The sequence below is a fragment of the Dama dama genome, chromosome 9 (genome assembly GCF_033118175.1).
Source record: "Dama dama isolate Ldn47 chromosome 9, ASM3311817v1, whole genome shotgun sequence".
NCBI classification, from domain to species: domain Eukaryota; kingdom Metazoa; phylum Chordata; class Mammalia; order Artiodactyla; family Cervidae; genus Dama; species Dama dama.
The window spans coordinates 102,587,450-102,600,774 of NC_083689.1; the positions used below are offsets into that span (position 1 = coordinate 102,587,450).

General features: G+C 41.5%; 1 pseudogene; it reads left to right on the forward strand.

Moving 5' to 3' along the window:
• Positions 1 to 1,058: 1,058 nt before the first annotated feature.
• Positions 1,059 to 6,642, forward strand: LOC133062920 (mitochondrial import inner membrane translocase subunit Tim17-B-like; annotated as a pseudogene).
• Positions 6,643 to 13,325: the final 6,683 nt, after the last annotated feature.

Consider the following 13,325-nt stretch of genomic DNA (forward strand, 5'->3'; position numbering starts at 1 on the left):
ATTAGGAAGGCCTTCCTGGAGGGGCAGTTATTTATCCAGTCCTTAAAAAGAAATCGCTAAAAAAAAAAAAAAAAGTCGCTCAGTGTCCGACTCTTTGCAACCCCATGGACTGTAGCCCTCCAGGCTCCTCTATCCATGGAATTCTCCAGGCAAGAATACCGGAGTGGGTCATCATGCCCTCCTCCAGGGGTTCTTCCCAACCCAGAGATTGAATCCGGGTCTCCTGCATTGCAGGGAGATTCTTTACCATCCCAGCCGCCACTGGAAGCCCACCTGGTCCTTCAGGCGAGGTAGAAGTCCCTTGAGGATAGGCTGAGGAGCAGGCTCTCTAGGGAACAGGAACTGTGTGGTGCCTCTCCTGGCCTGTTTTGTCCAGTGTTCCCACCTGTGCCGTTGTCTCCACACCAGTTCCAGCCTTTGAGGGAGCCGAGACTTTGGGGTGTTTTTCTTGCACTCAGATAATTTGTATATAGTTAAAGCACAGGTGAAGTCTTGCCACACTGAATATTTGGAACCTTGTAGCATTTATAGCCCCAGTTCACAAGCAGGTAGTTTATTTTTAATTTATTATTTTTTTTATTGAGGGATAATTGCTGTTTTCTGTCAAACCTCAACATGACTCAGCCATAGGGATACATACAGGGCCTCCCTTTAGAGCCTCCCTCCCAGCTGCCTCCCCACCCCACCCCTCTAGGTTGACACAGAGCCCGTTTGAGTTTCCCGAGCCAGACAGCACATTCCCATTGGCTATCTATTTTACACATTCAGGAGACCTGGGAAGTTGTTCCAGATTGTCTCCTATGGTCAACAGCAGCCTGTTGATAAACCGTCTGGCATTCTGATAAAAGTTTGCCTCTTTTTTCCCTAGTAGATATGGAACCAGAGGGTTTATCGACAGGCTGTTGTTGACCATAGGAGACAATCTGGAACAACTTCCCAGTCTCCTGTTATAACCCTTCGGGTTTTAGCTCCTCAGCAGATGTGGAAAAGGCACCCTTCCCCCAGCCAACACGGTAGGGCTTGGCAGGCAGAGCGCCTGCTGAGCTTCGGTGCCCGCCATGTCGCTCCTCCGAGGCTTTCCTGCTGTGACTCACCCGCAGGCTGGTGGCTGTGATCAGCAACAGACGGAGGAGCGACTAGCCACTCTGGTTTGGGTTGCTGGATTTCCTATTTTTGCCGAAATGACGTCTTTTTAGACTCGAGGGTTATGATGGTTAATTTTATTTGTTAACTTGCCTGGATCATAGGGTGCCCAGATATTTGGCCGAACGTTATTTTTAGGTATGTCTGTGATTGTGTGTCTCGATGAAATGAGCGTTTAAATCAGTAGACGGAATACAGCAGATTTTCCTCCCCAGTGCAGGTGGACATCATCCAGTGAGGGCCTGATCAGAACAAGAAGATGGAGGAGGGGAGAATTCTCTCAGTCTCGATTTCTTTCTCTTTCCCCCTCCCTCCCCCTCACCTTCTCTCCCTAACCACTTGAGCTGGGACATTGACCTTCTCCTGCCCTCAGACGGGACTCACAGCACTAAGGCGCCTGGTTCTCAGGCCTTAAGACTTGGACTGAAACTACCCCATGAGCTCTCCCGTGACCCTGGCTTGCAGATGGCATTGTGAGACTTCTCAGCGTCCACAAACATGTCAGTCAGTTCCTTATTTTACACACACACACACACACACACACTTATTCTATTTCTCTGGAGAACCCTAGTACAAGAGTCAATAATGAATAAAATTTTTTGATTTCTCACAAATACGTTAAGAAGTTTTCTTGACCAAAAGATGTTTATTCTTAGCAGAATCGCTTTTTTTAAATCTGATTTTCCACATCACTTCCCTCTCTTTAAACCACATTGTTGTAATCTTCCCATCCCTTTTGATTCAGGCTGCATTTCTACAGTGCGCCTCAGTGCTCTTAAGGCTCTTCTGGAAATTCCAGTTTATTCATACCCATCCTCAAAGGAATGTTCTCTAGAGAAGGGTCAAGGAATAGAAAGTTTGACTTAGTCACTTTAAAAATGGGTTGCATGTCTGAAACTGTTAACTCAAGAGTTCCTGCACATTTTATTTTTTTAATTAATTAATTTATTTCTTTTTCTTTTTTTTTTTTATTGTAGTGGTTTTTGCCATACATTGACATGAATCAGCCGTGGATTTACATGTGTTCCCCATCCCGATCCCCCCTCTCACCTCCCTCCCCATCCCATCCCTCTGGGTCTTCCCAGTGTACATTTTAAATAAAGAGATTTTTAAGATGATTAAAGATAGGATATAGATTCCATATAAGCATTGTATATTTGATTTATTCATCCATTAGTTGAGTGTCAGATCCTAGCTAGGTGCTTTGGAGAAAACAGAGAAGATTAAATGGTTACACGTGTAATCCAAGTTCTTACAGTTTAATGACATAGACAAATATAAGCATTATGATATATGATGTTGTTGTACAGTTACTGTTGGCCCAATTCTTTGCAACCTCATGGGTTGTAGCCAGGCTCTTGTCCTCCACTATCTTCCAGAGTTTGCTCAGATTCATGACACAAGATACAGTGGGTCTAATAAGCAAGTTATAAAGGAGAGCTGTTTTCTGGTTAGTAGGACTTGGGAAAGCTCAATGGAAGTGACTTTTGAACAAAGGTTGGATTAAGAATCGGATGACAGGGAAGGATTACAGGCCAACGCTGTGGCAAAGCACAGATGGTAGGGTAGGGGGGTTGGTATGTGGTCTGATTTAACCAAAGCATAGGGTATTGTGAGAATTTATTGACAGAGTGGCTACTATGTGCATGCATTGCTTCTAATGTGCAAACACTATAAGACAGGCATCGCTATTCCCTTAGCAGATGAAAAGATCGTCATCTCAGAGAAGTTAAGTAACTGTCCATAGTTATGTAGCTGTAAGCCGTGATGTTAGGAGTCAGATGCAGATCTAGATGACTCAAAAGCCTGTGTTCTTTCTGCTCTACTACTACTGTCCTTAACTTGTGTGTGTAGGGGAGAAAATGCGGAATTGTACTTCATTCATGAGGTAATAGAAGGGAGGCATAGGCAAGGAAAAGAAAACGCTCTGATTGAAGAGGCCTTGTTGATAGCATATTTTTTTCTGGTAAGGCATGCTCATATATAGATGGCATTATAAAAATGATGGTGATGACAACATGTAGGTGTCATTTGCTGAATGCCAAAAATAGGTAAAAAATTATGTCATCAGTGATGCTCACAACTGTAGGTATCACAGTCGTGCAGTTTGTTACCTGATGTAGCGGAAAGAGCAGAGGCACAGAGCCCAAAAGAACTTGGTTCCGATTCTGCTTTTCTAGTTACTGAACTCTAGGCAGTTTATTATTTGTGAACTCTGATATCCTCATCTGTAAAATAGGTATACATACATATGTCATGGAGTTGTAAATGTTAGAAAAAGATTTTTTAAATCTTAGTGCATTTTATAACAAAAGCAGAAGAGTTAGATAATAAAAGTGAAAATTCTGCTGTAGAAGCAAGAGTACCTCTGAGTATGTCTAAATGAAAAACATAATAGTGTGACAAAAATATGAATAGTCATAGTACCAAAATTTAGTCTACCTTAATAAAGGCTGCTCTTTTATTTACAAAAAGAATTATTTATTAGAGTAGGCAGCTGAGGATATGACTATGAATTTAAATATATTCTGAGAATGGAGAGGATTTAAATTCATGTATATAAAGCAAAATACACCTAAACATTATTGTTGTAGAACCTCATAAAAGGTACAACTCATTCTTACTATCCATGAAAAAGCATATGAAATATGCTTTTACATCCATTGTATTAATGCTTCTCTGTCTAGATTTTTTAATGACAGTTTTTAATTCTTTTCGAGAAGAAATTCAGTACATCCAAAATAGGTCATGCTGTGCATGGATTTCTTTTCCTAGCTTGATGTGTGCTTACATAGTAGATTGAGAATTGAATCTTCTCAGAATGAAAAATGGATGCTTCTGACATTCATATAAAGCATCAGAAAATTGTAAATATATTTATTGAAAGTATTGCTGCAATTGTTTTGAATGTAATAATAGTCTTGCAAAGAATGCCCATCTAGAAGGCTTTGTTTTTGTTAATAGACTCTTCTAATTGAGACTCTTGTGTGGAAACCTCCCAAAAGGAAATCCTATAATTGGAGAAAGCAGGGAGGGAGTATACAGCATTCCAGATAATTTCACCTTCTTGAAGCCTTAGCGGTTGGTATTTTAATTGATTTCTTGCCCCAAGTCAGGACACTGGACCTCGATTAATGTATCTAAAGGAATATTTGGAACAACTTTTAAACATATACAATTAGTAGAGTCTTTAGGATGTATTTATGTTCTTTTTGTAAAGTGTAACTATTACTGGAAAATACTGTGAAGGACCCCATTGAACTATCAATAGTCTTATTAGATTTGTAAGCAGAAAAAATAATCCCCAAACTGGGAAAGTATTTTCTCCAGAGGGTTCTTTTCAGGACATTAGGGCAGAGTGCTGAAAAATAAGTCCATCCTGCAAAATACTTTGTCAGTCTTTCCCTAGAGTAAGCTGGGTACAAGGTATAGTTTTAAAAGTTGAGTAAATGCTTGCAATGAACTGATGAGTCTATCCCTGCCTTGCAATCTAAGTCTGAGTAATTTATTTCAACGTAGAAATATACCATTCATTTCTCTTATATTCTTAATATCCAGGTATTCCCAAGTCTTAACAAAATTTATGCATCATAACTTTAGAATTTACCTTATTTTAGGGATGTGTCCTGTGTAAGTGGCCATAAGTTTAGATGCATAAAATGTACAAAAATGGCTGCTATGACATTATTTATAAGAATAATGCTATCGTGAAATCCTAATAATAGCAGAGTGCTCAAAAGTGTTAGGCTAGATTCAGAAGTTAGAATAACATGCAGCCATTAAAAATGGAGTTTTTGAAGACTAGTTAAAGATATTAGAAAATTCTTGGAATTTGATGTAAGAATTATAATTACAATTATGTATATAATATCTATCCAGATGTAAAAATATCAACATATCAAGCATTAAAATTATTAGAAGGAAATACTTCAAATATAACTGATTATTTGGGGGCACTGGGATTTTGAGGGATTTGTTTTCTTCCTTGTTAATTAATTGATTAATGTCACAGGCCTTTATTAAAACCTAACGTGTGGTAGGCACTATACTAGAGAGCTGTTCATTCAATAGTGAGCAAAAATAAAATAGCCCCTGTCATCATTATGCTTCTAATACAGTGGAGAAGACATATTAATTTTTAAAAAACATGAATAAGTATAAAACTACAACTGGGATAAGTGCTAAGAAGGAAGGAGACTGTGAGCACCTATGACAGGGAGCCTAGCTTAATTTGGGGTTTAATTCATTACAGAATTGACAAGTGCATGAAAGCCCGATGTGTGGGTAGGAGATTTTAGCAGGTGCGTGCGGGGGGAGGACTGGGAGCGTTCCTTCGCACAGCAGAAGCCCTGTGGTGGGATGGGGGCTGAGTGTAATGTTACGGGAAGAGGGGTTAGGGAACATAATATAGTATTTGTGTTTTAAAATTTTCCTTCTCTTCTGCAGTGCAGAAAAGAAATTAGAAGGAGGAGAAGCACAGTCAGGGAACCTAAGCCAGGGGATTATGGCAGCAGTATAGGTCAGTGGTGATAGTACTTTGGATTAAGGAGGTGAAGGTGGAGACATAGCATCAAAGGGATGGAATCAAAACATATTTAGGGGCTAACCATGCAGTGGACTTGATGATGGATTATACATGGAGATGAAGGAGCAGGCAAGACTGAAAAGGACTCCTAGGTTTCCAGTCTGAGCAACTATTTGGAAGGTGGTACCAGTCATTTCAGCCAGTGATCCCGAGGTCCTGAGGAATTATGTAGGTTGTCGGGTAGAGGGTGGTTGGGTAGAGCTCATTTCAAGTTGCCGCTATGAATCCATGGTGACGTTGGCCCTGATGGTGGACTTTCTCCAAAAGCCGGGCTCGGTCACTCAGGGAAGGAAGGTTGGGGCTCACCTCCAGAGGTGGGATTTGGCTCCACCAGTGAGGAACAAGTGAGTTTAGCACATGGGCGGGAATTTTTCAGTGATGATGGACCGAGAAACCGATGCTGAATGCATATGTTTTTTTAAAAAAAATAAAATGAGAAGGCTCGGGGAGCCTTGCGCGTGGCGAATTGGGGGTGATCGCGGGGTACCTTCACCGCGGGTGTGATCGACGGCGGTCTTCCCAGCCACTAAGGGCTTCCGCGGCGCCCCTGTGGGAATTGGGCACCGATGGAGAGGCAGTGTCACCGCTGTAAGCATCGCAGCCCTTCGGATTGCAGGGGGGAGCTGATTTCCACTTTCGCCTGCGGTCTGCTGTGGCTGCAGGCCAAGGAAGATTCCTGGGGCTCCGTCACCGGTGGAGCGCTGACCCGGGCGGTGCTGGCGCCCCACAGTGGCCCCTGGGACATGGTGGGCTCGGCGATGATGGGGGGCGTCTTTCTGACCCTCATCCTTCTCACGCGCCACCCCACCCATCGGTTCCGCAATGCACCCCCATTCCTGGAGGACCCCAGCCAGCTGCCCGCTAAGGAGGGTGCCTTGGCCGTAGGCTACCCCGGTTGCCAGCAGTACCTCTGAGGACGTGACCCCGTATTACCGCCACCGCGGGCGCTCCTCCTTCGTCCCCTCCCCGGTGATCGGCCTCGAAGGGAGGGGTCGTCTCCTTCCTCTTAAACCTCCCTCCCCGTCCCCTCCCCAGGTTGTCGCAGAGCACCAGCTTTGGGGTCCCTGTGTAATACAGCAGATTCTCACTGGCTCTCTGCTTTCCGTACGGTAATGCATATGTTTCAGTGCTGCTCTCTCAAATCATGCCACCTTCCCTCTCCCTCACTGTGCCCAAAAGTCTATTCGCTATGTCTGCCTCTCCATTGCTGCTCTATGTAAAGGCTCATCAGTATCATCTTTCTAGATTCCATGTATGTGCATTAATATATGATATTTGTCTTTCTGACTTATTCACTTTGTATAGTAGGCTCTAGGTTCATCCACCTCATTAGAAATAGGCCAAATGCATTCTTTTTTATAGAGGAGTAATAGTCCATTCTTTGACATTGCTTTTCTTTGGGATTGGAATGAAAACTGACCTTTTCCAGTCCTGTGGCCACTGCTGAGTTTTCCAAATTTGCTGGCATATTGAGTACAGCACTTTAACAATATCATCTTTTAGGATTTGAAATAGCTCAGCTGGAATTCCATCACATCCACTAGCTTTGTTCGTCGTGATGCTTCCTAAGGCCCACTTGACTTCGCATTCCAGGACGTCTGGCTCTAGGTGAGTGATCACGCCAAGTGGTTATCTGGGTCACGAAGATCATTTTTGTATAGTTCTTCTGTATATTCTTGCCACCTCTTCTTAGCATGTTCAGCTTCTGTTAGGTTCATACCATTTCTGTCCTTTATTGTGCCTATCATTGTGTGAAATGTTCCCTTGGTATCTCTGATTTTCTTGAAGAGATCTGTAGTCTTTCCCATTCTGTTGTTTTCCTCTATTTCTTTGCATTGATCACTGAGGAAGGCTTTCTTATCTCTCCTTACTATTCTTAGGAACTCTGCATTCAGATGGGTTTATCTCTTCTTTTCTCCTTTGCCTTTAATTTGTCTTCTTTTCTCAGCTATTTGTAAGGCCTCCTCGGACAACCATTTTGCCTTTTTGCATTTCTTTTTCTTGAGGATGATCTTGATCACTGCCTCCTGGAAAATATCACAAACCTCCATCCATAGTTCTTCAGGCACTCTGTCTATTCTGTCTAATCCCTTGAATCTATTTGTCACTTCCACTGTATAATCGTAAGGGATTTGATTTAGGTCATACCTGAATGATCTAGTGGTTTTCCCTAGTTTCTTCAATTTACGTCTGAATTTGGTAATAAGGAGTTCATGATCTGAGCCACAGTCAGCTCCTGGTCTTGTTTTTGCTGGCTGTATAGAGCTTCTCCATCTTTGGCTGCAAAGAATATAATCAATCTTATTTTGGTATTGACCATCTGGTGATGTCCATGTGTAGTGTCTTCTCTTGTGTTGTTGGAAGAGGGTATTTGTTATGACCAGTGTGTTCTCTTGGCAAAACTCTGTTAGCCTTTGCCCTGCTTCATTTTGTACAATGACACAAAGGCAATGCCAAAGAATATTCAAACTACTGCACAATTGCACTCACCTCACATTCTAGCAGTCATGCTCAAAATTCTCCAAGCCAGGCTCCAACAGTACATGAACTGAGAACTTCTAGATGTTCAAGCTGGATTTAGAAAAGGCAAATTGCCTTTGCAGTTTGCAATTGCAAATTGCCAATATCCATTGGATCATAGGAAAAGCAAGAGAGTTCCAGAAAAACATCTTCTTCTGCTTTATTGATTACACCAAAGCCTTTGTGTGGATCATAACAAACTGGAAAATTCTGAAACAGATGGGAATACCAGACCATCTTACCTGTCTCCTGAGAAATCTGTATGCAGGTCAAGAAGCAACAGAACCAGACATGGGAAAATGGACTGGTTCCAAATTGGGAAAGGAGTATGTCAAGGCTGTATATTGTAACCCTGTTTATTTAATGTATATGCAGAGTACATCTTGCAAAATGCTAGTATGGATGAAGCACAGGCTGGAGTCGAGATTGCTGGGAGAAATATCAATAACCTCAGATATGCAGTTGACACCACCCTTATGGCAGAAAGCAAAGAGGAACTAAAGAGCCTCTTTTTGAAAGTGAAAAAGGAGAGTGAAAAAGCTGGCTTAAAACTCAACATTCAAAAAACTAAGATCATGGCATCCAGTCCCATCACTTCATGGCAAATAGATGAAGAAACAATGGAAACAGTGACAGACCTTATTTTTGGGGCTCCAAAAATCACTGCAAATGGTGACTGCAGCCTTGAAATTAAAAGATACTTGTTCCTTGGAAGAAAAGCTATGACCATTATAGACAGTATATTAAAAAGCGAAGCCATTACTTTGCCAACAAAGGTCTGTCTAGTCAAGGCTATGGTTTTTCCAGTGGTCATGTGTGGAAATGAGGGTTGGACTATAAAGAAAGTTGAGCACCAAAGAATTGATGCTTTTGAACTGTGATGTTGAAGACTCTTGAGAGTCCCTTGGACGGCAAGGAGATCCAACCAGTCCATCCTAAAGGAAATCAGTCCTAAATATTCACTGGAAGGACTGGTGCTAAAGCTGAAACTCCAATACTTTGGCTACCTGATGTGAAGAACTGACTGATTGGAAAAACCCTGATGCTGGGAAAGATTGAAAACAGGAGGAGATGGGGACGACAGAGGAGAGATGGGGATGAGAGGATGAGATGGTTGGATGGCATCACCGACTTGATGAACATGAGTCTGAGCAAGCTCTGAGAGTTGGTGATGGACAGGGAGGCCTGGCGTGCGGCAGTCCATGGGGTTGCAAAGAGTCAGACACGACTGAGTGACTGAACTGAACTGATTATACCATTGTGTATATGTAGTACAACTTAGATTGTTTTGATAATAGAGCAGGAACAAACTTTTTGGATTTATTAATGGTAACAGGCATAGAAACAGGCGTGCAGTTTTATAGGGAAATCATCAAAAATGCTTATTGAACTTGCCTCCCCTCTGTCTCAAGACTCTATCAAGTTCTTCTAGGATGGATGCACTGGAACACAGCAGTTGGCCTTGGAGAAATGTGGAAAGGATGGTAAGGCAACATTAAAGCACCCACTGTCACAGCAAGCAGCAGAGTCACAGTTAAAATGGCCACCTATGATGATGACCTAAGGCTTCACCTAATGAATACCATCTCCTAAACTGACTAAAAACCTAGCCATTAGATTTTTATGGATCTCCAAAGCATTGATTCTAAAAGGTCTCTTAAAGATGTAGTTATTTAAAATGGAAGAGGCACTATACTAGAAGGGCAGGTTGATGTGTAAATATGCAAAATGATATTGCAAAATTCCATCATTTCTTTGGCAATCATTTAATGTTTTAGTGACGAATAGGCCTGGTGGCTCAGACAGTAAAGCGTCTGCCTACAGTTGGGAGACCTGGGTTTGATCCCTGGGTCGGGAAGATCCCCTGGAGAAGGAAATGGCTACCCACTCCAGTATTCTTGCCTGGAAAATCCCATGGACAGAGGAGCCTGGTAGGCTACAGTCCATGGGGTCGCAGAGTCAGACACGACTGAGTGACTTCACTTCACTTCAGGCCAAAATCCACACAAAGTGGGTATTTACCTTATTTAAGTTAGATGGAGAGTGTTATAAAGCCTAAATTTTAAAATTGGTTTTGAAAAAATCTTACATGCCATAAAATGCGTACCTCTAAAGTGTATGGTTCAGTGGGTTTTAATGTATTAACAAAGTTATGTAACCATAGCTAAAATCTGATTCCAGACATTTTCATCACTCCCAAAAGAAACTCTATGTCCATTTGCAGTCACTTTCAATTTCCTCTGCTCCCTGGCCCTGGAAACCATTAGTCTTTCTGTTTCTATGAATTTGCCTATTCTGGACATTTCATAGAAATGGAATCATACAATACATGCCCTTACGTGTCTGGCTTCTTTCACTTAGCATAATGTTCTCAAGACCCATCCATGTTATAGCATGTATTTATAATTCATTCCTTTTTATGAGTAAATAATATTCCATTGTATGGATACTCCACATTTTATCTATCCTTCAGCAGTGGATGGGCATTGGGTCATTTACATTTTTGACAGTTATAAATAATGCTGCTGTAAGCACTCCTATATAAGTTTCTGTGTAGTCATATGCTTCTGTTATCTTAGATACATACCTAGGAATGGAATTGCTGGATCAAATGGTAACTCTATGTTTAACTTTTTGACAAACCTCCAAACTGCTTTCCAAAGTGGTTGTACCATTTTGTATTCCCCCCAGCAGTGTAAGAGAGTCCCAGTTTTTCCATATCATTACAAACATTTATTTTTGTCTATCTTTCTCATTCAAGCTATCCTCACAGGTAGGAAATGGCATCTTATTATGGTTTAGATTTGCATTTCCCTAATGGCTAAATTTGGAAAACTCAGCAGTGGCCACAGGACTGGAAAAGGTCAGTTTTCATTCCAATCCCAAAGAAAGGCAATCCCAAAGAATGCTCAAACTACTGCACAATTGCACTCATCTCACACGCTAGTAAAGTAATGCTCAAAATTCTCCAAGCCAGCCTTCAGCAATACATGAACCATGAACGGTTTTAGAAAAGACAGAGGAACCAGAGATCAAGTTCCCGACATCTGCTGGATCATTGAAAAAGCAAGAGAGTTCCAGAAAAACATCTATTTCTGCTTTATTGACTATGTCAAAGCCTTTGACTGTGTGGATCACAATAAACTGTGGAAAATTCTGAAAGAGATGGGAATACCAGACCACCTGACCCACCTCTTGAGAAACCTATATGCAGGTCAGGACGCAACAGTGAGAACTGGACATGGAACAACAGACTGGTTCCAAATAGGAAAAGGAGTACGTCAAGGCTGTATATTGTCACCCTGCTTATTTAACTTAAATGCAGAGTACATCATGAGAAATGCTGGGCTGGAGGAAGCACAAGCTGGAAGAAGTATCAATAACCTCAGATATGCAGATGACACCACCCTTATGGCACAAAGTGAAGAGGAACTAAACAGCCTCTTGATGAAAGTGAGAGAAGAGAGTGAAAAAGGTGGCTTAAAGCTCAACATTCAGAAAACTAGGATCATGGCATCTGGTCCCATCATTTCATGGGAAATAGATGGGGAGACAGTGGAAACAGTGTCAGACTTTATTTATTTGGGCTCCCAAATCACTGCAGATGGTGATTGCAGCCATGAAATTAAAAGATGCTTACTTCTTGGAAGAAAAGCTATGACCAACCTAGACAGCATATTAAAAAGCCCAGACATTACTTTCCCAACAAAGGTCCATCTAGTCAAGGCTGTGGTTTTTCCAGTGGTCATGTATGAATGTGAGAGTTGGACTGTGAAGAAAGCTGAGCACCGAAAAATTGATACTTTTGAACTGTGGTGTTAGAGAAGACTGTTGAGAGTCCCTTGGACTGCAGGGAGATCCAACCAGTCCATCCTAAAGGAGATCAGTCCTGGGTGTTCATTGGAAGGACTGATGCTGAAGCTGAAACTCCAGTACTTTGGCCACCTCATGCAAAGAGTTGACTCATTGGAAAAGACCCTGATGCTGGGAGGGATTGGGGGCAGGAGGAGAAGGGGACAACAGAGGATGAGATGGCTGGATGGCATCACTGACTCGATGGACATGAGTTTAAGTAAACTCCGGGAGTTAGTGATGGACAGGGAGGCCTGGTGTGCTGCGATTCATGGGGTCGCAAAGAGTCAGACACTACTGAGTGACTGAACTGAACTGAACTGAACTGAATGGCTAATGATATTGAGCATTTTTACCTGTGCTAATGGCTATATATATATATTTTTTTGTTTATTTGTTTTGTTTTCTTTTGGCTATATATTTATCTTCTTTGGAGAAATATCTCTTTAGGTTCTTTGCCCATTTTGAATTTGGATTATATGTCTTTTTATTAAGTTGTATGAGTTCTTTATGTATTCTGTATGAAGAATACATCTTCATATATCTTCATATTTGTGAAGATATATATCTATATTCCCTTATCAGATATGATTTCTGAATATCATCTCCCATTTTGTGGATTATGTTTCCACTTTCTTGATAGTGTCTTTTGAATAGTAAATGCATTTATTAATAATTTCTTTCTTATGATTTTTTAAGTGGAAATATAGTTGCTGTATAGTATTATATGTTATAGGTATACAATATAGTGATTCACAATTTTATTCTCCATTTATAGTTATTATACTGGAGGCTTTCTTTGTTTCTCAGATGGTGGAGTCCTCCTGCAATGCAGGAGAGCTGGGTTTGATCCCTGGGTTGGAAAGTTTCCCTGAAGGAGGGCCTGGCAATCCACTCCAGTAGTCTTTCCTGGAGAATCCCATGAACAGAGAAGCCTGGTGGATTACAGCCCATGGAGCTGCATAGAATTGGAACACAACTGAGCAGTTAACACACACATAATTATTATAAAACATTGACTATTTTCTCTTTGTTGTACAATATATCCTTACAGTTTATACCTTAAGGTTTGTACCTCTTCCTCTCCTACCTCCTCTGTCTTGCCCCTGCCTCATTCCCTCTCCTCACTGGTAACCACTACCTTGTTCTCTACATCTGTGAATCAAATGCATTCCTCTTTATATCAGCTATCTTAGAATCGAAAACTTGGAGGCAATGGCTAACA